Source organism: Ixodes scapularis, unplaced genomic scaffold, assembly GCF_016920785.2.
Source record: "Ixodes scapularis isolate PalLabHiFi unplaced genomic scaffold, ASM1692078v2 PGA_scaffold11__112_contigs__length_91849675, whole genome shotgun sequence".
In the NCBI taxonomy this organism is placed as follows: domain Eukaryota; kingdom Metazoa; phylum Arthropoda; class Arachnida; order Ixodida; family Ixodidae; genus Ixodes; species Ixodes scapularis.
In genome coordinates this window covers 65,675,359-65,700,719 of record NW_024609837.1, presented here as the reverse complement: position 1 = coordinate 65,700,719, position 25,361 = coordinate 65,675,359, and the positions used below count along the sequence as shown (strand labels likewise).

The 25,361-nt window shown below is 46.6% G+C and overlaps 1 protein-coding gene across 1 annotated transcript in view; it reads right to left on the bottom strand.

Moving 5' to 3' along the window:
• The window catches only part of LOC8023746 (steroid receptor seven-up, isoforms B/C), a 172,153-nt gene that overhangs the window by 108,852 nt on the left and 37,940 nt on the right, over positions 1-25,361 (bottom strand). The window lies entirely within an intron of this gene.

Here is a 25,361-nt window from a genome sequence, read left to right as displayed (position 1 = left end):
TTTACTTTAATCAGTTTAATCAGTTCAATCCACCGAAAAGGGCATTTAGTATTACTCCAAAATTACACAAAGATGAAACTGAATACACACAAAATAAATTGATAAGCACCCGTATACGACGTTACGCGTAAAAATGTATACGTATACAATTGCCTGAGGGGATTCCGCATCGGCCCGAATTTCCGAAACGGGGCGCGGCGATGCACTGAAACTCGAGTTGATCCCTTCCTGTACGAAGCGCGAGAATAGAATCCACACCAGTAAAAGAACCTAATGCGTTGCACTGAACGACGTTACGCGTAACATGTTACCTATAAATGCCGCAGCGTTCCTCCTGGGTCCAAACTTTTCGAAACAGAACGCGCGGCAACAAACCAAAAATCGAATTGACCTCTCCCTGTACAAAAGCGCAAGAATCGAATCTACGTCGGCAAAAGAAACTAGCCCGTTACGATGACCGATGCTATGCGTAACACGTTACGTATAAATACCTAAGCGTTCCGCTTCGGATCAGAAGTTTCGGTGAGGAGTGCGGCAACAGACTGAAAGTCAACTTGACTCCTCCTAACATAAATCAGAAGGATCAAATCTACGACAGCAGACGAAATCTAACGCGTTACAATGAACGACGCTAGCCGTAACACGTTACGTATAAACACCTGAGCGTTCCGCTTCGGATCCCAAGTTTCGAAGGGGAGTGCGGCAACAAACTGAAAGTCAACTTGACTCGTCCTGACATAAATCAGAAGGATGAAATCCAGGACAGCAGACGAAATCTAACGCGTTACAATGAACGAAGTTACACGTAACGCGTTACGTATAAATGCTTCAGCGTTCCGCTTCTGCCCAACGTGTACGAAACGAAGCGCGTCGGCGGCCACAAGTGACCGCCCGGGGCGGCGCGCGCACTCCCTTGCTCGCTCGCTCTTGGGGCAGAGATGGATCTATGGTCACGTAACTTATTTATGTATGTGTATGCGCGCGCGGATGCTCCCCCTTGCCGCCGCTTGGCAGTGTTTGTTCGTTCTTGGGCACCTTCTCCGCAAACCGGTTCCGGCTGTGGGGCTCCGGAGACTCTCCGATTTATATTTCAGGTCAAGGACATTTCACGCGTCGGGAAACACTGCCCCCTCCTTCTCCCCCAGCCTTCCTGCTCCGAGGAGAGATACCTCCGACGCAAAACTGAATTTTGAGGGCAGCGAAATCAAAATGATGCAGATTCTTTGTAGCCCTGGGTGCTTTGGGTACGTCCCCAGCCCTGAGCGAACTCTCAGACATTCTTCCCTAGAACTGGCCGTGAAATAACAAACAGCTGCATTCAAAACAAGATATATATATATATATTTTTTTTTAAAGCATGGTATGTTTCAAAAAGAATTGCTTGCCAGTCACTTCATCCGTGCATACCTGTGGCACACGGCGGGGCAAGTTGTCGTGACCGATTTGGTTAGTACGACGATATAGGCAAAATAATCTACACAAACACTTACTCCGAATTGCATCGATATGAGCTCATCCCTCACCGGGTAATTGAACCCAGGATCGTGCTGTTCGCAGCCCTACGCTCCAGCTTTACACTGCACCCGCTAGACTACTTTCCTTGTGCAACGGTGCAGTTAGCACAGGCCCATACTTTGCGTAGTCCCTTGTGATGCTGTAGAGGGGGGAGTGATGGCGATTAGTAAATAACAAGTTCTCATAGACTCCCCGAAGCGACCGCTTATTAATCTATACAGATTGAAACGAGCGCGTCCTAACTAATGCATTCCGTACAATATATAACTAAAAAAAAAAAAAAAAAAACAGGTCGCTGCAATTTTTTTTTTTTTTTTGTTATCCTCAAATTATAATTTTGACTTCAAGGCGAAGGCTGAAATGTCACCTCAGATAGAAGCAATCGAATTCACGGCCTAATGAGCGTGTTATAGGGCAGTTTCCTCATCTTTTCGAAGCGACCGTAAGTGTGCTACATATTAAGATGTTCGGGTCCAATAGGCAAGAAGCCGAACGGAACAACGTGTGTCACGTCCGGGATAGGAACCCGGCTCCCCCGACAACAGTACAACCTGGCTGCGATCCCCATCTCAACAGGGACTGTATTCTTTTCTTTTTTCTTTTTTTTGCTGCTTAACAACTCAATCCCCATTGGTACGGGTTCACTGCATGATCCGCGCAGCTGGATTACATACATCTTGCTCAAAGACATTCCCGGTGAAAATTTAAATTTTCATGATTTTCAGTTTTAATAATGACAAAAGAAAAATGCCGAGTCACTCGGCTGTGGACGGATGCACTACATCTGATATCGGCAGAAGTGAGGTATACTGCGCATGGTTCAGAACGCCTTCCAGAGCCCAGGAGACAAAGATGAGTGGTCCGCGTAAGCTCACTTGAAGTTATACTACGAGGTTCTTGTAAGGACCGTAAACTCGGATGACAAAAGGCGCGAATGCGTCCCGTTAAAGGCCGACGACCAGACTTGAGATTCTGCAAGGCAGAATATCCTCCTCACCATGGGGGATGAGGAAACGGGCAACGGTGGACAGTGTAGAAGGGGGGGAGAGGAGAAAGCGAGGGAAAAGTGGAAAGAGCGAGCTGGTCGTCGGTCTTTAACGAGCCACGATTATCCGCATTGCGAAGGAACCTTGCGCGTTCGGCGCAAGCATTAATAACGGCGAACAGGACCATTCGGTCCAGCACGCCAAACCGAAAGCGGCTTGTCGGCGACTTGTCCCAGCGGGGCAATTACCGACAACGCCGACAATTAAATACAAACAGTCCGGGACGCGCTAACGTATACGCAATCTAGACGGCGGATCTCGAATAGGTCAAAACGCTACGCCTCCTCAAACCCAGAGGCGCGTAAGTCACATTTAGGTCAGTCTCTTCGAAGAAAAAAAGAAAACAAATGAATAAATAAGGAATAATGGACCTTTCGACCCGAGGAAAAGCAGCAACTAATACTCGGGCTGATTATTCACACGACCGCTTCGGCAGAATATTCCTAACCTCATAACGCTGAATTATCTTCGCCGACTGAGAGCAGGCTTGTGGGCCCCTTACAGCCCGTTCACTCCCAAGATGACGATAGTGCGGTGGAAGGTAGGCGTTCGCTGGGCCAATGGACCGCCTCCCTTTTCATCACCTGACACTGGTCTCTGCGCGTGGATGTGGGCGGAAGCGCGATCACGTGGCGAAGGATAGGTGTATGGTCAGTCATAGCGCAGTGTCAGCGTATGTAGCAAACAGCGTTCGCTGCACGCATCCTTGAGCTGTAAAGTATGCGCGGATGGGGATTAAACGAGGACCGCTGACAGAGTTTCGCTTGAGTAGTCTCTTGGCGACCTTGTGATAACTGGCAGTTCGACCGACTGGTTTTTCCTTTGCAGCGCGTTTTTAATCTCGCGGTGACTTCGGGTCTACCGCGGGGGCCCCCGTAATCTCAGTTCGGCCCCGAAAGCGTTGCGGGGAGCTGAAAACTGCACGCGCGGTTTTTTCCCCGTTCACGAGCACGCGAAAGCTTCTTGACTTAATTTCGCCGACTTCTGCACTCCGTCTTACTGGGAGTCACGCGGGAAAGAAGAAAAACGAGTGGACTCTTTTTTTGTTTGATGAAAATGCAGACTTGGAATAATACGCGTCGAAGCACGCGCGCGGTATGGCGGAAAGAAGTGAATCGTACAGCATATTTTGCAGAGTTTTTGTTTGACCACGTAATAAGATTTCGTTTGCAGTACGATCTTGTTTAGAAGCTGAGTCAATCTGGGCTAAGGTCTGTATTTCTGACGTGCCAAAACTATCCGATGAAGTTCCGCCGATTTATTCTTGCCGTCTGTGAAGTAAGCTAAGCAGAAATTACGAACAGGAAAACCTGGAGGCACTTTTTTTTACGGCTCAAAAGGTGCCGTGGATCCTAGACTAGAAGCACGAGTTGTGCACGGAACCATTCGCTGACAAAGCACGCATTTTGATAATCGATGCACACGGTCAAAACAAAAACGGTTGTGCACACTCACACATCTTTGCCTCTTGTTACGAAGCTGCGAGTTCGTGTTCAAGCTAAAAGTACACTGTGTGTAACCACTAGGTGCACATAAATATTTGCACTTCCTGAGCAACCAATCTGGCTCCTTCCGGAGTACTACGAACTCCTCCCATTATACGATGAATTAGGATACATGCGGGTGCATCTAAAAAAAAAACTTCTCTTCAAACTAACACGTTTGAGACGCTAAAAGAATCGATTCCCCTCCCCGCGACAGCCATATCATGTAAGAACGACTTCGGGCAACGTATGACCAATGCACAAAACTGGATTTTTTTTCTTGATGTGACAACTAGTACAGACGCCATTGATTTTACTCAACGCACGACGACGCATGGGAGCTCGAGGTCCTTGCATGGAAAGCTGCTTCCAGTCTACGCTTTACAAAAGAATCTTAAGCTTTGACCTCGCTTCTTTCCAAGCGCGACACCGTTAAAGCAAAAAAACAAAAACAAAAAGAAACAAAGGGCGCGTTATTTTTCTTTTTCTTTCATAAAATATACCGTAAAAACAATTCGTGTAGCGGAATGTTCTCATTTAGGGCATTACCCTAAATGGTATCAGTGTTGCGGAGTTGCCACTCCGGAGTTGGAATGATTCCGGAATCATTCCGCATTTTCGCGACCCCGGAATGGAATGGGAATGGAATGGCGGCAACGTTCAGGAGAATGGAATGGGAATGGAATTATATGCCTTTTGCTCGGAATGGAATGGGAATGGAATGGGCCAGGTTCTTTATATTTTTTTATTTACTTATTTATTTATTCTTTACGTTCAGCTATACCGTGCCAGTCAGGGAGTCGGTTGTACAGAAATAAAATGAGCGGGAAACTGCGAACCCGCGTAAGGCCCTAGCAGACTTATGCGCAAAAGAAAAACATGCAATACAAAAAACAAGCGTCAAAGCAAAGAACAGAGGGGGGAGGGGGGTGGGTGGTGGCGCCTTTCAGCAGTGAAGTTCAACACATATCCGAATTCGTCTGCTCGGCTGGTATTGCACGGCTGGTATGTACGTCATCAGCCGACGCGAACGTGACCTGCTGCTCTGGTGATCCGATACCCAGGAAGGAGGCCAGACGTGGCCTTGCTGTGCGGACCCAGACTTCGTACACTTTCGACTCGTCTCGAGCGCACTGTTTCTCGAAGAGCTCGCGCCTGTGCCGACCATCTCAGGTCGCAATCCACGAGGTCCCTGTTTGAATTATGCTAGGCGAAACTTGAAGACTGCCATTCATGCGTTGGAGGCGGAGAGTCGGCAGGAAGGACCGTCACAGCAGGGATGCCACCGTATCGATTTTTGAACGTAACAGAAGATGATACATGTGCTTCAGGATGCTTCAGGTGGTCCACTTTTCTCGAAAATTCCAAATGCAACTGCCTGCACGGTCTTCAACGAGGTCAGCTCCAACGAAAGTATGTATAGTCCTTTCATACAGCAGCGTGGGTAAAGTTTCATGTTCAAGGCGACACCTACAGATACAAGAATACCGGTTCATCCCACCGTGAGGTCATGCAGTGCCGACAGGGGCGCCCTTATTGGACAGGGGAGTGGTGATGTTTTGATGGAATTTATTTTAGAGGTCGAAGTCTTCTCTCATCACTGGTCAGTCAGACAGGATGCCAGGGAAGGGACCACGGTCAAACCTTGATAGAACGTTTTTTAAACCCATTTAGGACTCCTAGTCCGGAACCACTACCTTCAAGGCGAAGTGCCAAGCCTGCACAAAAGTAATTTGGGGACCAAAAAAAAAGAAAAAAAAGGGAACTTCCACTTCATACTTAAAGCCTCATCTCAGCTGGCGTCTCAAAGAAATTTGAGAAATGTATTGTTTATCAGTATTTCTATTTCTGCCCTCCCTAAAATGTATTCTTGTATTTCCAAAGACTTGTTGCCTCTTTTTAAAATGTATTTCCGATACGTATCACGATACATTTTTATAGATATATTTGAGACTTGAGTATCAGTATCTTAGCAACTATTTTCATCTACCCCAGTATTTGTATTTATAAATACATTTCTGAGTATTTCTGCCCAACCCTGCAACGTAATGCAGCTGTCAAGTGACACTTTTAACGTTTAGGGATTAGAGGAATGGAATGGAGCGACTCAGCCATTCCAGGAGTGGGAATGGGCCCAGTGTCCCCATTCCTAGGAGTTGAAAGGAATGGAATTATCGAAAACTCTAATTCCCCGGAATGGAATTGGAATGGAATGGGGGTGCCCATTCCGCAACACTGAATGGTATAGCCTGGTGCTCATCAGTGCTTTGTCTGATCATGGCAAAATGGACAAACAAAACGCGAGGGCGCAAGTGAGCTGGTGTAAGTTCTTCAAATAGTGCTGACAAAACAATAAGCGAAACAAACAACAAAAAAAAAAAAAGAGAAAGGATCAAACGCTGATAACAGCAGCTTCAGAAAGAAGGACATTTGAAACTTTAGAAGAGTCCTCGTAGTGATAGAAATTAGGATTGATAGAATGGAAAGATGGCCCGGCTGAAGGGTGTCCAATAAGAACGAAACGGCGCCAATCAAAACGAGGAAGAGAGACCAGAAGGGAGAGGAAGTGCTTGGTTGCATCCCTCTTTTTAAGACGTCTTCCGTTTTATCAGACTCTTTTCAAAAGTACGCGCATACTAGTACTTGCGGCGCAGCAAATTCTCCACGTACGCAATTGGTTAGGCAGGCGCCCTGAGCTTTCATTGGGCACGAGTGCTACGTGCAGCGTTCGGCGAGGACCGGGATCCTATCGCACGCTTGGAGCCCAATGGATGATTGGACGGATGGATGGATGTTAATGAATATACCCTTTCTAACCGGGTGATAGCTTGCGCCACCTAGCCAACGTTGGTGGCCGCCGAGGACTGGCGACCACCAATGTTGCTCGATGGGCTTTGGAAAATGGGCTCTTGACTGTTTTCACCACGAACACCCTTTAAATCTGTCTGAGTAAATCTGACACCACCTAGAGTAATCGAGGCCTGCCAAAATCTTCATCTTCCTCCATGGAACGTAACATTACAGTCAGATCTACCCACTCAGCAATTGAACCCGAGCCCGATGACGAGCATCCTTCAACGCGAGGCCCTAACCGAGCGCCTACGAAGTACTTCTTTCCAATGTGCGTCTTCGCTCGATCTTTCACTGTGATTAAGTCAACACTATAGAGCTCGTGCGGTTAAAGACCCCAGGCTAGCGGTTGTACTGCAATGGGTAGATTTATCATCTACGGCTGAGAGACGAGTCGCCCATCAAGGCAGACTAAGTTCCGGCAGTCCGCAATTACTCTCTTTACGTGCAGAGGCTTCGATTATTCTAGGTGCCGTTGGTAACAGGCAGAAAAGCGACCATGCATCCTGATGGCACCAAAGACTGGTATTTTCACCGATCTACGCTTGAGACTGATTGACTGCCTTTCATTAACTCGCGAGCGCTTACGAGAGAACAGCTTGGCGACATCTATCCGGGAGCCCTGGAACAATTCCTAACTGGCAAAACCTTCATTCGCGAATTACACGTACGTCGCAACTGTCGCCGGGACCCTGTGGATGGTGCCAGTGCGTGCTTATTAACGCAGTCTACAACACTCAAACGCAAACCTGCGACCCAGTCTTACCAGTATACAGCGCAGTAAACGCGTCGGGCTATCTTCGAACCGGGACCACAGTTTCGAGCTTTTACCGCAGCGAGCGGGACGATCGCATCTCGTCGCCCAACCCGTTCGCGAGTCTTGACTTCCTGCATTATGGCGGCCGCCGCGATCGGAGATCGCCGATCAAAAAAACAAAACTCGCCGTAAACCTTATCGCTTGTACGTAAGCCGCGACAGTAAAAACCGGCGCTGCTCCGACAAATAATATGCTCTCTTTATTTGGCGCTTTGCTTTCTTCGAAAATGAATACATCCAGACCGCACAGCTGATCGGATTCGCGGGCTACCGAGGTCGAGTGTTCCCCTCCCCACTTCGGGAATGCTGCACTTCTCTCGCCATTTTTCTTCTCTCTCTAGCTTCCAGTGTTTGTAGAAACTGGTCTTTGCTTTCTCGGTGACAGAGTGGCGATGCGCGCGTCGTTGTTGGAGACAGAGTTAGAGCCGCCGCTCTAGGGACATAGACGGAGTGCCCTGGAGGTTCGGTGCTTACACTGCACGGCGAACCCATGATTGGGTCTTTACCATTCCAAAGATGGCGGTATTTCGAGTACGTTGAGTATTTTCCTATTACGTATATAATTACATACTGCCTAATGTATTTGTTGATTGTATTTCATTAGTAAACATTTAAGTATTGCAAACACTGTCCAGTTACAATTTTGGGCACTGTTCTTCGCGATCGAAGGCGATATTATGCACTCTTCACTTTGGGATGTCATATGGAAAAAGCATGAAACTACAACTGCGTTTCCACATAATCACGAAAAAAAGGAAGGATAGAACAGGGCATGAACGGGGTAGGTAGGATTATTGACTTCTTGGTTGGCTGATTTAATCTTGTAGACTTCTCCAAAACGACAGGTTGTTTGAAAAGGCTTTCGTTGCTTCAAATGAGGCTTTCAGATGAAAATCATAATGAACACACTGTGTCTTCTACCCGCCTATCGTATGACAAACAATTTTTATTTTTGGAGCTGCAGGTTTCTTTGGAACGCTTGGTTTTTAGTGGATACACCTCCACTATAAACGAAATCTTTTTTTTTTTTTTTAACATAGTGGTAAGTAGTCTATGTTGTCTGACTACAGGAGAAAAACGTATTTGAAAAAGTATTTGAAGGTGATCAAACATTCTCGTTGTATTTGCATCGTATACATATAAATATACAATATATTTTGTAACGTATATTTAAATATATACGATACAAAAACTGTGTCGTACACGTTTGTTACTTGTCTACGTGTTTCTCCTCTCTGTCCTCGTCTTTTTGTGCGCAACTTTAACCACGTTTATATTTAAATACTTTTGTAAGAAAAAAAGTGTACTTCGATATGTTATTAAATACATTTTTGTCGAATTATTTTCTGTCTGTATTTTGATACATTTTTGACAGTATTTCGCCCATCCCTGAACCATTCCAATAATTGCCTTCGCCGCGGCGCTATCCTTGTCTACTGCGTTCTACCATGACAAATGGTATCGATGAGTTTCAGTCGAGTCTCTATTCTATAGGAATACATTAGAGAGTCAGTTGAAACTCATTGATAATTTTGTAAGGGTGAGCTTGCTCAGTAGCTGTCTTCCGCGGAATGCCGAGCGTGCGTTCACAGTCCGTTTACTCCGAATTTTTCGCCTAAGTGGTACGCGCTGGAAGGGTGAATACAACGACATGTGCGGTATTCATTACGATTAACCAAATTACTCCTAATCGATTACATTTTTGAGTAATTTTGCAATTATTTTAATACATTTATTATGAAGTCATCGCGAGAGTAATATGATTATTTTTGGCTGTACTAAAATTACTTGTAACCGTTAGTTACTGTGTTCCCCTTCCCTTCCCGATGACGCCCTTTTTTTAGACTAGCTTCTTGCCAAAGTATCCTCGACCCAGGATGGTTTACCGAAATTGGTGGATTATGAATATGTAGTGTATAATTCGGTAATTTTATTTCAACGAAATGAACGTTTTTCGAAACGACGGGGAAAAAATATGTCGTTTTGAAAAACTGAAGTAGTCGAAAACGTAACGCTTAATTTTCGAGTAATTTTTTTTTTCATGTAACGTGTTTGTGACTGCCGTGTCTAGCGTGAAAGGCGAAAATTGAGCGTACCTGAACGGAATTCACACATAACACGGCCTTAGTGTTAGCTTTTCTACGTCACGCGCAGGAGGCCAGCGCGAGGTAGAAATCGGACACGATTGCGCCGCGTCAGCAGCGTTCGGCAGGGATTCGTGTCCCCGGTGATTCGATACCGAATCCGAGCCGAACACTGACGCAGCGCTCGTTTCCGATCCGGAATTCGCGCTGGCCTAAGATGAGTGACGTGGATTACCGAGCAATCTGGCCTTGTTATCTATACTCGTCATCACCTCAAAAACAAAAGCAATATACATATATATATATATATATATATATATATATATAAAATTTTTTTTTTTTTCTTGCGGGACGTTGTTAAATTTACTTTCTGTGAGCTGAATTAAGATATGTGTATGTGGCAGCTTAGATTTGATTTGCGTCATTTTATTGAGACGTGATTCAAATAGCAGAATTTTCTTGATGTGACGAATATACAAGGTGTTGGATGAAGGCTGGGCCTAGAGGGACTAAATGGCGGGGTTCGTGTGGTTATTCTAGATGAGTTTCAGGTGAGTGAGCGGGCCAAGTGGTTATCAACATGAAAGATGCAGAAACTGAGACGAAAGTAAATAAATTATTATGCACGGGTATTGGCACAGAGCTACAGGGTGTTTGGTTCGCTGCACGACGAGATGTCGGAGATGGGCGCCTTTCTTGTCTTGCATTTGTTTATACATATGACATTACCGGGGAATGAACGCTCATTTTAACAGGATGAAATATCAACTATGTGCTGTTCATGTACGCTCGCTGTCACATCAAGAAAAAAAAAAAACTGCGCAGAGAAACTGCGCCTTTGACGTTTTGTGCGTCTTGATAAAATAATGACAGGAGTATCTAAACCTAACCCACATATATTTTAATTCGCTATCTGAAAATGTAACATTTGCTCTTTCAGCAATGCCGCGCAAAAAGCCGGACTTTTTTTTTTCTTTGTTTGCTATGGTTTATGAGGCGATTACGAGTACAGTGTGGATAGTGCAGTAATATACAAAACAATACGCCATGCATACCAGAATACACGGTGAAAAAAGTCCACACGAACCCGAAGAAAAAATACAACAGAGTTTGAGCTTTTCTTTTTGACGAAAAATAAAAAAAAAAAGAACACACGCGTCGCACCACGGTCAATGTGCGCACTCGAATATGAATGCAGTACAGCCCCTTCCCGTGTTGATTGTACAGACAACCAAAGAACACTGCCGATTTAACGACGCGAATAACACGAGTCCGTTAATGGAATCAGGCCTTATTTCACAACACGCCCAAAAACAACCTAGTAAAACAACAAGCAAAGAAAGAAGAAAAAAAAAAAAAAAGAAAAGAAAACACAAACCCGAAAGAACAACACTAAGCCTGAGCAACAAAGTCAAGAGATGACACCATTTCACTTTGTGTATGTGTGTGCGTGTTTTCTTTAAACCGTTCTCTCTTCGCATCTTTCTATCTTTTTTTCATTTGTCTCGGCCATTCTTCTGGAGATCGTCCGTCCTTCGGCCCCCATCTCTGGCATCCTCCATTTTTCATCGTCTTTTATGAGCCGTTGCGTCTTCGACTCGGCTCCCCACCGACGCTTCCGCAGCCAACAGAAGCCAGTCCGAAAAAGCCAGAGGCAAATTGCCTCAATTGCCTCCATTTTCCCGAGCCGACGAGGCCACACTCGCCAACCACCGTGCTGGTGCCCCACCATCCCTCCTACCAAGAAACCTTTTTCTTTTCAATTTTTATTTTTATTTTACGACGTTCTCTTATTTTACCATCGCTACAGTTGAGGCCGTTGTTATTGTTCCTGTTGTTTCCAACGCGCGTTTAATTGAAGATCTTGGGGAGATCGCCCCCTTTTATAAAGAAGACCAAGCGTCCCAAGCGAGAGACAGGGGAGAGACAGAGGTTCCTTTATATGTAGGTCTTTATTTTCAATTAATGTTATTCGCTGCTTCAGTTTTTATGCTTTCTTTCGGTCTTCTCGCTGCAATGTTCACCAATATTCTTAGGCAGGCCGCTGTCCGCGGAGTAGACACGCACGTGCAATCGCGTGCTCGCATTCAAAATGAGCGCGACTGTTTAACTGTTTTATATATAGTATTACAATCAAGTTATATATATAAAAAATAGTTTTTTATATTCTCTGTCTTTCTCTCCGTAATTTCCCTCCCTCCCTCCCACTCTAGATGCCCCATTCTCGTTTACGGAGCGCTCCTTGAAACAATGGGTCGTACATGTCGCCTCGTAATAACCGTAATGGCGGCGGCGGGTTGAGTCCATGGCGATGGGACGTCGCCTCTTCACCGAGTTGCTGCTTTCATTGCTTCCTTCCCGTTTTATTTCTTCTTTTTTAAACGTGTTCTCTCTAGCTTTACTTACGAGACGTCGGTCCATTGTTCTTCGAAATGAAGTGCGTGTTCGGTCGTCCTTTGCTTTATTTCTTTTTGTCGACTTTTATTCTTGTTTAGTTTTCCTTCATCTTTTTTTTTTTTTTGCGTGCCCTTTTAAATTGTCGGTGCGACTACCACATGTATGCTATAGGCGAAGCCCGGGCGGCTGTTTTTCTTTGTAGATAACGCAGCGGGGAAGGAGACAAGAAATGGCTGGGTGAGCGCGTACTATGCTGACGTGTGCGCGCGCTAGTCGCTGCTTCTAATTTTAGTCGTGCACCGCATTTCAAGGTCAGGGCGGCCATTATGAGCGGCCCGCACACCTGAGGATCCTGGGTGGTACACGCGGAGCACAACAAGGAGACTCATTAGCAGGGTCTGGACGTAAAGTGTCGACAATTAAACGTTAATATAGCCCTTAAGTTTTGGGCGGCGGGGTTAGCACATAACGAGGGCACTTTCAAAGCGCCCCCGTAAATTTCGTTCTGTGCTTTTTTTTTTCTTTTCCTTTGCACATCAGAGCACGCATTGCAAATGAGGAAACAAATAAAAGAGCAGGTCACTCAGGTTTGCAATTACTATTTATTTTATTTGTCCCGGGCAGTCCCCTATGTCAGTGATGTTCAATACGCGCCAGAATAATCAATTTGTCTGCAACCCAAATTTTAAAAAAATGTTCCAGAATTTCCGATTTTAGGTTTGGCTAAATAGGGGACCGGACGAATTTAGGTTCTCACATAAGACATTCGCAAAGATAACGAGCAAAAACAAATAGCTTTGTTTTTGCTCATTATCTTTTAGAAACCAAATCTCAAGGAATCTATTGACTCATTCAAAGAGGTCTCTGCTTCAGATATTGGATCCTCACTGCTTCTATATTCCTGATTTTGTTGCTGGGAGAATTCATGTTTTATCTGAATCCATAAGGAGAAAGTGTCAAATCTCATGCCATTGTGATAAACACAACAGCCCCTATATATATAGCAAGAAATACACTGATCTGCTTCTTGCTCCAAGGGTGAACCAGTGGGAGAGACGAAATAGGGAGAAGGTTAATTTACTCGGAAACGAGTCGCGAAGGAATGGCTGAAACTGCGTCTCTGGTAACACGGCTTCGCCCGCTTGCGTTTGTGATAGTAGGCAAAGCCCCTTAAAACATTGGCAAATTCAAGAAGGCCGGTTCATGCCCTTGTTACAAATAGTTTCCTGTGCCAACGTGACAATAGCGTCCCTTAGAAACAAAAAAAAGCCATCGTACACTATGTTCAAACTCCTCAAAACCGTTTGCAACAGCTTGGTATTCCAGAGTCCTCGAATGATTTAGGCAAGCAATCATATGGCAAGTGTAATACAATGTATGACAATATTTACGTCGACCTTACCAGTCACCGATCGAAAGAGGTACGACAAGAGAGTCGTTAGTACGGTTCCCTCTGTCGTCTTAGTGAACCAACTATGCCCTGTTTCACTTGTTAAGTGCGACCGAAGCCCACGCTACGGTCCGTGGCATCGACCTGTGTGAGTAGTACATCGAATAGACCAGTGCTGGACCATTCGCAGCCTTGAAAAAGGGGAGGGAAAGTACAAAGCATACCGCCTCCCCGCTACGCAGGCTGGGAATAACAGTGCGCGCTATTTAAATCCGGGCAGTACTTGCGCAGGCCCCCCCCCCCCCCCCCCTCAACCAAAAAAAGAAAAAAACTTTAAATTTGCCCGTCTTCCGTGCGTGCCCGTATCTGTGACCTTCGAAGGCCACCGTTATGTGGGCTTCTAAATATAGAACACGGTTAATGCGGGAAATCATCGACTGCCTTAGGGGGTACTTCCGTTTGCGTCACCGACCCACGAAACACGAACTAAGTGTGACTCTGCAATCGCTTTGCCACGAGGTCCATGAACGAGGAATTGGGCCGATCCAAATTGAGCCATTCCCTTAATTGCGACACGACGCCGGTCGTGTTCATGTTATACTCCGTCTCAAATTAGCATCGCAGTTAAAAAAAAAAAAAATCTACAATTGGACGTAGCCCAGAAAGCAGCGCCAAAAAAAGTGCGTCGTCACCGCGATCGACGTCTTTGTCCGTTTGCTATCCCCGGCTTTCAATCAGAGTGAGTGATCAGTGATTCTGCGCGTGTTCTGTCGTAGCCTCCTACATACTGACAAAGCCTGGATGATCGCCACGAGAAGGGGCCACCGGAATGGAAAAGGTGGAGCGGCAGACAACGGATGAGAGGAGAGCCACGTGACTGGCGCCCCACTGCGGCGAGACGCCGAAACACACTTCTCCCGAGCGAACAAGTGTGATTCGGGTCCTCGCCGCTGCAAAAACTGTGCGCTGACGTCCAGGTTCCCCGAGAAACGCACGAAGACGACGATCGCCATGACGGTGCACTTTTGGTGCTGGTTGATTGGCTCCAGTGGATCATGGCATCGGTGGCGGTCATGCTTGATGCGAAATGCAGTTAGGCTACGGGCTGGATGTCAAACCGCAAGACCTACGAACTACTACTGCAGAAACAAAACGAGATGGTTCTTGGACATTCAGTGGCGATTGGTATTTCGGGCGCTGTACTCCTCGGAAGTGACATGCCGCTTCTGCCCTAACAAAAATATTTCGGGCAGTTCATAGAACTCCTATACACATTTGAACGACCCTTTCAATTTCCTCTCCAGTCACGTTGTATACACAATTTTCAATAGACCTCAATTCTCTAGACTTTCTTTCCACGGAATTCTACGAAGTACAGACGACGGAAATGCTATAGAATTTTTTATCACCACGTCTCAATATACTTTCTGTCATCATACTCCTATTGAATTTCGATGGACTTGACTCGATAGAATAATAAGATGCAGTGCGGAGAAGCGGCATCACACCCAGTTGGAGCCTCCTTGCGGTGGCCGTTTTCTTCGATTGCCTCAAACAACTATCACCTCTCGCAATGCTTCATAATTTTAGATGCAGTTCACCAACCCTTATAAAACACATTTTGTATAAATTATGCGCGAAAACAACAACAACATACTTCTAATCTTATTTTCTGGGATGGTCCTCGCTCAAGTGATTGCCTTTCAAGTGTAATGTATATACGTATAGGGTTCATCGTTTTCGGATTAAACGCGATTTCTACCTGAGTTTAGAGAATTAATTCCACCATTTTTCGAACTTATTTACTCCGAAAATATTTTATATGAAACAAAAATGTTGGTAGGAACACGTACGCTAGCTCCAGACCTCAGATACAATGCTACATCATGTCGACTTCATTGAACAGCAGCGACAGATTAAGCCCCAAAATGAGTATGTTTATTGAAAATTATCTTTTGTCCTTGGCCTGTTCCATCTAGACCAGAGCGGAAAAAACTGCATTGTAAAAGCTGTGATGTTGGGAGATCCTTCTCTCAATTGCTATGTCCAAAAACCGAACATGTTTATAGGATGGACGGAGACAAAGATGCCACTCGTGCAGCCAAACTGCAGATGATGTTGGAATGCTGTCTTGCGCACTTTAATGACTGGGTTGAGCAAAAAAACATTCGGCTTACTTAAACAAATCATTACTCTTTACTGTGAATTATGCATATCTTTTTACAAATGTTAAATGAAAAAACCTGAATAGGAAAGCTATTTATTGAAACGACCAGATCTCTTCCCGATTACCAACATGGAACAAAGCGCCCGACTTTTATCCCCAACTTTTGACGTTTTAAACCTTCCCGACTTTTGAAAAATATAAAACCCTAAAATGAAGTACGGTAGGTATATATAGCCGCTGAGCAATGAATATTACTGAATTCCTAGTGTTATGGGGACTCCGTGACGTATGCATTTGTTACGTCTGCGTATGCATGCACGACAAGTGGCGAGTGCATGTTTCCATAAATATTGGGTGACAAACCCAATATTAATATTCACATTTTAATTTTTTTTTATTTCGTAAAAAAACTGACGTTTTGTTGTTAGAAAACAGATTGAAACGTTGTTAAAATCCCTAACTATTTTCTTTACAACTTCTAGACAATCTTTATGCAGTAAGTTCTTCAGAAAGACTACAAAACAAAAATGCGGCCAAAAAGCTGTAGACAGTGGAGAGAAAAGTAAACACAGTTTCTTTAATATATATATATATATATATCCTCTGTACAATATTTGTATCTTTTTTAATGAAATTCTGTAGAAAGCGGATAGATATTTTTGTAAGTCTTCTGGAACGGGTAATCACGGCGGGACCGTCAATCCGGCGAACCATTTTTTCCCCGCCACATTGTTGGGGAGCAGTTTATTTTCTTGCGTGACGAGGAGTTTAAATCGATTGACCGTTTTCATCTGCTCGGTGTTCTTTGAGATGGTTGTTTGCACGGTGTCGTCCCCTCTTTTAAGCTACGCTTCATTTTGAGTGCGAACGCAGCCGACGCTAGGAGCTGATGAGACCCATTAAAAGTTATCAAAACCGCTAGTCACTGGGTGCTCCCTGTGCACGATTGGTTCAGCGATAGTGGAACACGTACAGAAAACATGACGAACACCATGTTGGCGCTGTTTTAACACGTTTATAACCAGAATTAATGCGTCCGGCTGTGACGTCTACGAAGAAGGCATTTCATGCTGTCGGCTTAACTGGGCACCTTCCACGAAATGTCGATAATCAGCACTTGTCCTGGCCATTCATCGAATTAAAATGGCTAGATTGGCTAGTTGATTTGGCTTTATGTTAAAAAAAGCAACACGCCAGGAGAAAAAAAAAAAAAAAAAAGGTGACAAAGTGGAAGGTAGCAGCAGAAAAAGGTGCACCTTTTAGCGTAATTTTTAGTATTCTTGCAATTTATATTTCCGGCACGATTTTTTTCCGTTTCATGCCTGGCCCCTATAAATGAACCGTCTCTTCTACACACGCCGATTGTCGCCGTCCGAGATGTTCAGAAATACTTCTCCTCGGACTCGCCTGCAGAGGCCGGTTCTTTCTTCGTGACTAGCTCGTGACTACACGACGACCATCTCCCTCTCTCATCACTCTCCCTTCGCCCTAACCGTCTACTACGGCCAAAAGCTACGGCCTGCCGGAAAGGCAGACAAGAGCTTCGAACGCAGTCTGACATCCGCTCCTTCTTCTTTTTTGGTCGTCGTCGTCCCGGGCAGCATCTTCGGGGCAGATCGGGTTGCCCACGCTCGGTTCTCCGCTGCGTCTCGTTGCGTTGCCGCCGCCGCCGCCATTTCCCCCGGCCAAAGTGCGACTACGGATGCTACGGAGAACCCGAGCCGCTGTTTCCTTCGCGCCTCACTGCCCTCACTCTCCTCCACCCATCTTGCCCTTTCCTCTGTATCGAGGAATGAAGACGTGCTTACATTCTCTTTCAGCGTACTCGTCTTTTTCGGCTGCTATGCGTCCGAGACAAGCCAGACATTCGGCACGTACGAGCTCAACGGTCGGGCTACGGCCGTCTGATCAACACCTCTATAGTCAGTGAGAAAATGAAAATGGCACGGCGTCTCCTTAGTATGCGCGCCTTTCAGCACGCACTCGCTGCCTTCAGCCGTACTACCATAGCCTCATCTATACTCACAGAGCCTGGCAGTTCGACGACGGAGCCATAGAGTGCCCGGTCGCAGATCTGGAGCGCGAGGATCTGGTAGCACAGAGCATTAAAGAGACATTTCTGGGGGAACCTGGACGTCAGCGCACAGCTTTTGCAGCGGCGAGGACCCGAAACATGCTTGTTCGCTCGGGAGAAGAGTGTTTCGGCGTCTCGCCGTAGCGGGGCGCCCTTCACGTGACTCTCCTCTCATCCGTTGTCTGCCGCTCTACCTTTTCCATTTCGGCGGCCGCTTCTAGTGGCGATATGCCAGGCTTTGTCAGTATGTCGGAGACTATGGCACTGCGCATGATACATTTCTCATCTACAGTGGAGACATCAGAGGCCCATTCCGGCTGACTAATTTTTCGCTGGCTAAACATAAAACTATTTTTTGCTGCAGACTTAGCCGTAATGAACACCAAGTCCACTCTTGCCGGCTGAAGGGCGTAATGTGGTATTGCACTCGTGTAGTCATTACCATGTGCTGCACGCTTTGAAGAAGGCACTGGTCAGATCGCCCTACAGTGGGGAGATTAGACGCCATTTTGAACCCGCCGATTAATCGTCTATATATATATATATATAAACGCTTTGCTGGCGCGGACATGCATAGTTCCAGTGCCCTTTCTGCCAGTATGGCAAAAATGGGACTCTTTCAGAAAGTTGAGCAGCCGTACTTCCTCGGCCATACAGGCAAACAGTTGATAGACTAGTTGGTGAAGCAATACATAACGATAATTAGCGCCAAAGCACAATGTGCGTTAAGGAGAACTTTTTCAATTGAGCTGCACTATACATCACCTCTGAGAGATTTGTGTAAGGCGATTAGCACTTTTGACTGGAACGATGTCTGTCAAATTTCTCTTCAGCACCAGGGTCATTACATTACATCACTCGCTTCAAAAGCCGATCGTATCTAACAGCAATGTCATAAAAAAAAAAGATCGCTACCAGAACGGGACGATAACGCGGCACTATTGAGGTGATAAAACGAATTTCCTCCGAGTTCAAAAAAAAGAAGGCACCAAAACAAGTAACGCCTTCCGATATTTGATTAGCTTGCGCTAGAACGAGGCACCAATGTAATCTAATCTTGTAAAACAAGTTTCAAGGGACTTTACGTGTAGTAAGTCGAAAAACGCTCTTCCAGGCTCGAACTCCATCGAATTTCGCAGAAAGGTAGAAGCTTCGCCAAGTCAGTTGACATCGAATCTTAGGTTCGACAACAGTCAGTAAAATGTTTAAAATTCATCACTCTACGGTGATCACATGAGCACGCAATATTATTATACGGTTTTTCACAGTCCTCGGCTTCCCGCGACGAAGACTTTTCGGTCGGTCGAATGCAACAATGTGCCTTACATCTCGAGGAACGCGCATTTTCAGCGATATGAAACGGTAGGGGGTTATTATTAGGACGCAGAAAACGTTTGCGCATAATGAACGGGTATTTATACGGCCGACTTTTATTACGGCCGAGCGCCACATCCCACACGGACTTTCCGGTAAGCGTCCGCCGAAGTTGTTGGCAGCTCCGGCGCAGCAGACCCGGGTACGAGAGTTTCGCCATCCGGCGTCGTCTGCTATACGGTGCTCGATAATTGTCCCTACCCCGCGTTCCACGTACGTAAACGCTCGCCGTGACCTTCGCGCGACTGTTGCAATAGTAGCTCCCGGTTCATCGCCAAGGTGGACCGCAGCGAACGGGCGCGCAGACGCGAGCATGCCCTCATAAACCGCCGCGTCACGCCTCATTCGCAGCGTTTGATTGGTCCGTCTGTCTTAAGACTGCGATGACGTATTGCGTTCTCGAGCGATGATTGGCTGAGCGGACCGAGGAACGGGGAATAGGCGAAGGGTGGTTGGTGTTAGGCTGGCTCGTGGACTCGGCTACGGTCCAAGTCGTGAAACGAAACGAAGTGCGGCAAAGCCGCGCTCTGCGAAAGCGCTCGATCCGCAAAGTGACGACCCGCCGTTTACATGAGTAATGGCGCCCTTGTCTCGCGGGCTTCTGCTTCGTGTGCGCAGGCGCAAGAAGCATCGACTCGAATGCGTCGTCATTATCGGTTAAGGACCACACTTGTTTATGCGATAAACAGTTATGGCATCTTCGTGAGTTGCGTAAGGTGCACTTGCCTATAGGCCTGCAGCTCTCGAGTTTGAGCAACGGATCTAACGAGAAAAAAATTTAATATTTTTTCGGTCGCGTTTCGGTTCTGCGGCATTAAGCTCTCTCGCATTGCTCGCGGGCGCCAAGCTGGCTGAATTTCATTGGTTGATATAAAATTACCGAAGATAACGAGAACAAAATAACAGCGAGAAAAGCATTCTTATCATTTTGATAAGACACTGAAGGCGCGGCCACACTTTACTGTGGTTTATTTGAAGAAAAAAAACAACGAAGTTTACTTTTTTCATACGTTATGTTACCGTGCGTAGACACACGCTGACACGCGCTCGTAAATGATCCTAGCTTGGTCATAATCCAACAACTGCAGCGCCACTCTACGCTCAATACGAGCATTACATGGTCGCGTCTTACGGACGCGCTCGCGTTCCCTGCCCGAGAGCAACGGGCATACACCGGGCGCGCAGAAGGAAATAAAACAAGGGCGAGCTATGAATGGTGCGTACGTAGCTCTATTTAGTGATGTACACAACAGCCGATGACATGCGGGATATATTCGTATATAAACCCCGAATATAAGGTCCATCGACGGAAATGCGCGTCTACTTAAAATATTTTTATACGTTTATGACGAGGATTTATTCGAAACACACACTGCCCGCTTTCCGTCTGTTCCCCCGCACCCAACACATTACCCGCAGGGTCCTTGAACCTGTGTCGGCGTGTTCCATACGCTCCAGCTAAGTATCAGACGTCACTAACAATAAACCCTGCGAGAGGAACACAAACACCTCTCCCGCAGCAGACGACTCCGTTGTTCCGATTGTTCCCGAGTCCTCTTGCCGCCGAAACCATTAGCGCAGAGACACTCCCTGGACGTGGAGGACTCTTGATCTCCCTTCCGAGCATCTGGACCTAAATGTCTCCCGAATGTCCTCGCCAACCGACCAGAAACGAAAGATCAGCAAAAGGAAAACCGAAGGAACGTTCTGGAGAGAAACACGTCACCGCAGGGGAGCCTAAATTTAAACGCGGGGGCCACAAAAAGAAGGGCGACAAATCGATCTCTACCCTAGTGGAGGGTGCTCACATCTTCGCATCGAAGACGGACCACAGGTCGTCCGGGGCTCGTTAAGGGGACTCCCATGCATTCATTGGTCCCAGCCGGCCTCATTTGCAAGCTGCGCGGTGCGGCGCCTTGGCTGGCGGAAAATTAAGGTTCCTTAACGAGTTGGGGGGAGGGGGGGGGGCTGTTTTAATTACGTAAGTGACCTACCTTAGAGCGCCCCTCACGCTCCCTGACTCTCCCGCGCAGCGTGAGCTGTGCCCTGGTGGCTCTAACCGGAGCGCCATAGTGGACGTAATTGAGCGGATGGGGGATACTCAGCGTTCCGGGCTTGTGGGGGGGCAAGTCTTTTGTTAGTATACGAGGTGTTGTGTACTGGGTCCTAGCAGTTTTAGAAAGGTTATCTTCGTTGGATTAGGTGGGATTGTGTTGGGGGTCTACGTGTAGTTATCGCGGTAATTCCTACAAAGATGGAGAGGCTATATAAAGATTTTGATAACGTTCAATCGCCCAGACGGGAAGGTTTTATGCAATTGCTTAGCGGAAACAAAATAACAAGCTCTAAAAACTTGTCTTTAAAAGAAAAAACAATCTTCTAGTTCTTTGAAGTGCATGGCCTCGGATACTTCAGCTTTCCACTTCTCCGGCGAAGTGGTTCAAGAACGCTGCAAAACTAATCTGATGTTTTCTTTGTGTGTGTGTGTGTGTGTGTTTTCCCCTCTTGGGATGTGCGAGTAGTGGTTCAAATCAAATATCACAGTGTTTAAGTATATAGGGGTAACGCAGTGCTATTGGATTTGAACCACTATTGGCACACCTCTAGTTATTTTCAGCTAGTATTTACCGCATTCTGACACTTCCAGGCCCAGTAAAAAAAAGAAAAACGCAAAGAGAGCCCGCAGATGTTTACAGGGTCATCGATTCGAACAGGATAACCGCCCTCATACACCCTTTTTTTTTAGAAAATGCGTGTAAAATGTTAATCACCCACATGGCGATCGATTTCAAGAACCGACATGAGGAGCACACAATGCATCGTTGTCACTTCATAAAAGCATGCTCTCTTCATCGGTGCCTTTAAATCTCCCCAAGAATTTACTGCATTCGCGGCACAACCCGCATACGCAACACGAACCCTAAAGGAAGATCAGAGGTTCGAAACATTTGGAGGACACACAGTTTCTGTATCATTCTCATCAGTCGTTACCCGCATCGTGGTACTATATACCGCATATGCGTAGGGTAAGATGTGAGCAACGGCCGACTTCATTCTGTTATCTGCCGAGCAGTTATCGTGACGTCCGCGGAAACGACTCTTCATGCTTCACACATAAACGTGCTCGTAAATCTCCCCAAAAATAAATAAATACATTTACAAACCGCGCCGTAGAGTCCCCACAACTATACCAAAGAAGATGCAACAGTGGTCTTATCTCGTCAACCACATCGCCGCGAACCTGCAGGCAGTGTTCTTCGCCTTCTCGTTGGGCACTTGCTCCGCGTCGCCTTCCTCGAGTGCCGCGCTCAAGGAACACCCTCACACGACAACTATCCCGTCATTGTCTACGGCGCTCAAGAAAGGAGCGACCTGCAAGTAAGTCCAACAACAACAAGAATAAAAAAGAAACACACACATAAATGACGCCGCGCCTTCTATGGCAGCTGCCGCAGCAGCAACAGAAGAGACTCGAAAAGCGATTGTCGACAACGAAGACGCCAGGGCAGACGTACACACACGCGCGTATCTTAGGCGCCCCTCGCGGCACCCCCGGCGTCGAAAGTCGTGCCTAGAGTCACCACACATTGTTCCAGCATACGATGGACCAGAGCCGACGCCACCATCCATCGGAGTCGGTCCAGTGACTCTTCAAAGTCACGTGACCTCTCGGAAAGTCCTCAGCGATGCATCGGTGTGCAGAATCACGTGGTACGTTCACATGGCCGGATTGGCTGTGACGTCTTTTTTTCGTAGCGTCCACAGCGGTCCATCGTAGGGTGGAAAGGGAGTACCGTCGTGCCCATAAGCGCCCACAGCACGTCAGGTCATCAAGCTCCCGATCTCGGCGGTGCTGGAGCGGCGGCAACAACAGTAGATCCACCACCACCTGGGCAACGATCTTTCCTGGGCGCAACAAGAAGTTGGCAGCCACAGTCTCTCATCTTTTTTTGTTCCTCCTTTCCGTGGAGCCAAGGCCATTGTTCGTAAAAGGGCTGCCTCTTCTTTTTTTCTTGTTTTTTCTTGAAGCTGCTAGCGTTACCCAAACGCACTTTTTTTTTAGGTGTGTGAGTGTTTTTTTTTTTTGTTTTTTTTTTTGGCCGCTGACCGAAGGAGTTTAGTCTTGGACCTCTCCCAGTAGTTGAGACGAGGAAGGCCAACGCCCGTGGCTATCGGTTAGGCTTAGTTAAGGGTACGGTTAACTGTAAATTGGCGTCTCAAGTGCCAGTACAACACCCCCTAAATGTAAAAAAAAAAAAAAAAAAAAACTGTAGTGTTGGAATTTTTTATTTTATATACCGGACCTAGCCTCAGCCAATGACAAGTCCAGAAGAGTGTTTTCCCCGAAAACATTAGGTCTCCGAAGTGTCAAAGGGGACGACTATTGATAAGGTGGCGACATGCTGAGTGAGGACACGAGGGGGGGTTGAACGCTGACGCAGCTCTCGTAAAGAACGTGTGACCCGCCCTGGCCTCCGGTAGGTTGCGTAAGAAGTACAGCCTTACGGATGGATGGATGGATGCTAACGGCTATACCCTTTATAACTGACGGTAGCTTGCGCCACCTAGCCTAGAAACCAAAAAGAACCCAAACTGGGTTTCTAAGCCAAAATTCCTTCCCTTCACCCTTTTTGTGACTTTATGACTATCACAGGCTTTGCTCTGGGAGCTGTTGCCCAGGAGGATAGAGAGGAAGAGATTAAGTAACCAAATCATGTCTCTGACGACACTTTCATACCGTGTCGCTCACTACTATACGGAACATGCATAGATGCATTTGTTCTACTTCATGTGGCTTACTAAGCACGCGAAGCGCTCACTGCACTTCCAGAAAAGTGTACTTGTGTATAGGAACTGAATTGGTGCGTACTTGTCTGAGTGATCCATTCGGTTTATTGACCGGCTGACAGCGAATAGAGAAATGACGACGAACTTCTGACCGAAGGTACGAGCACTATTGTTCTCCGCTGTGGAAGTATCGTACGTCCAAAGAAAACGTACACAATGTGAAACGGTCCACGAAAGTCTAAGCACGACTGTAGCAATATGCAGTCTTCCTCAAGAAGCGTATCTGATAGATCGAAATGGTAAAACGCGAAATCTCAGAAAACAAATACGCTATCCGTGTATTACACTTGGAGGTAGTCGTACAAAAACGTTTACTAGAATGATTTCAAAAATTAAACGCCGCTCAGGGAAACGAATGACAGTAGAAAAGGAGCGAGCAATGATGGAAGCCTAGAAAAAAACACGATTCCCGACGTCTTCGTCGGGTCGCTGTTCCCTACCTGTTACGCGAGCGGAAAACAGTGATTAGAGCGCGGCGATGAAAGGGCAAGCACCCAGAGCTCCTGCCTCCACTTGTCTCGCCGAGCTCCTCGAACGGCCCTGGACAGCGCGACGCCCACGGACAACGCACACGGAACCTATCGGAGCGTGTCCGCGGGCTCACGGAACGGAAGTGCCGGCGTTGTTTCTGCCTGACAAGGCGGAGCAGAGGGCGAGAGAGAGAGAGAGGGAGAGGTCTTGACTCTCACTGTGGGAACTACAACAGGTCGTGATCGGGCAGGGTCTCCTGATGACTCTGGCAGAAAGACGGACCTCCTGTGTCCTGGCGGGCAGCTTACGGTTCAGCGATCCTCTCCGACAGGGGAGGGGAGGGAGGGTAGGAGGGGGGTGTTCGCGTTTTCCGCTGTCGTGGAATCTACCTGAACTTTTTTTTGTCTCTCTGGAGCTTTGGTATCGAATCGGTCTCGGCTGTTGGTCTGCGCGCTGGATTGGTGGCCCGTGGCGACAAAGACAATTTCGCTTTCGGTGTGGCCGCCGTGGACAGGTGGCAGGCTTCCGCTGTGGTCTCTTAATGCATCACTTCGTGGGGCAGAGAATGCTTGCGATTGTGATTAGATTACAGATATTTCAATTTGAAGCGCCTAAGTATAAAGTCATACTTTTGGTCACCATTGTAAATTATTGTAAATTATTTACTCGCCTAGATCATCATTTAAGCGGTTAATGGCAACTCCTTCAGAACAGCTCGATACAAAGAAGTGATTGCATCTCTCGCATGTTGTGACTTTAATTACTACCGATATCACAGCTCTGTATTTGGGAGGTTGATAGTGATTCCGGCCCAAAGTGTCAGGATTAGTAGTGGTGCTTTCGG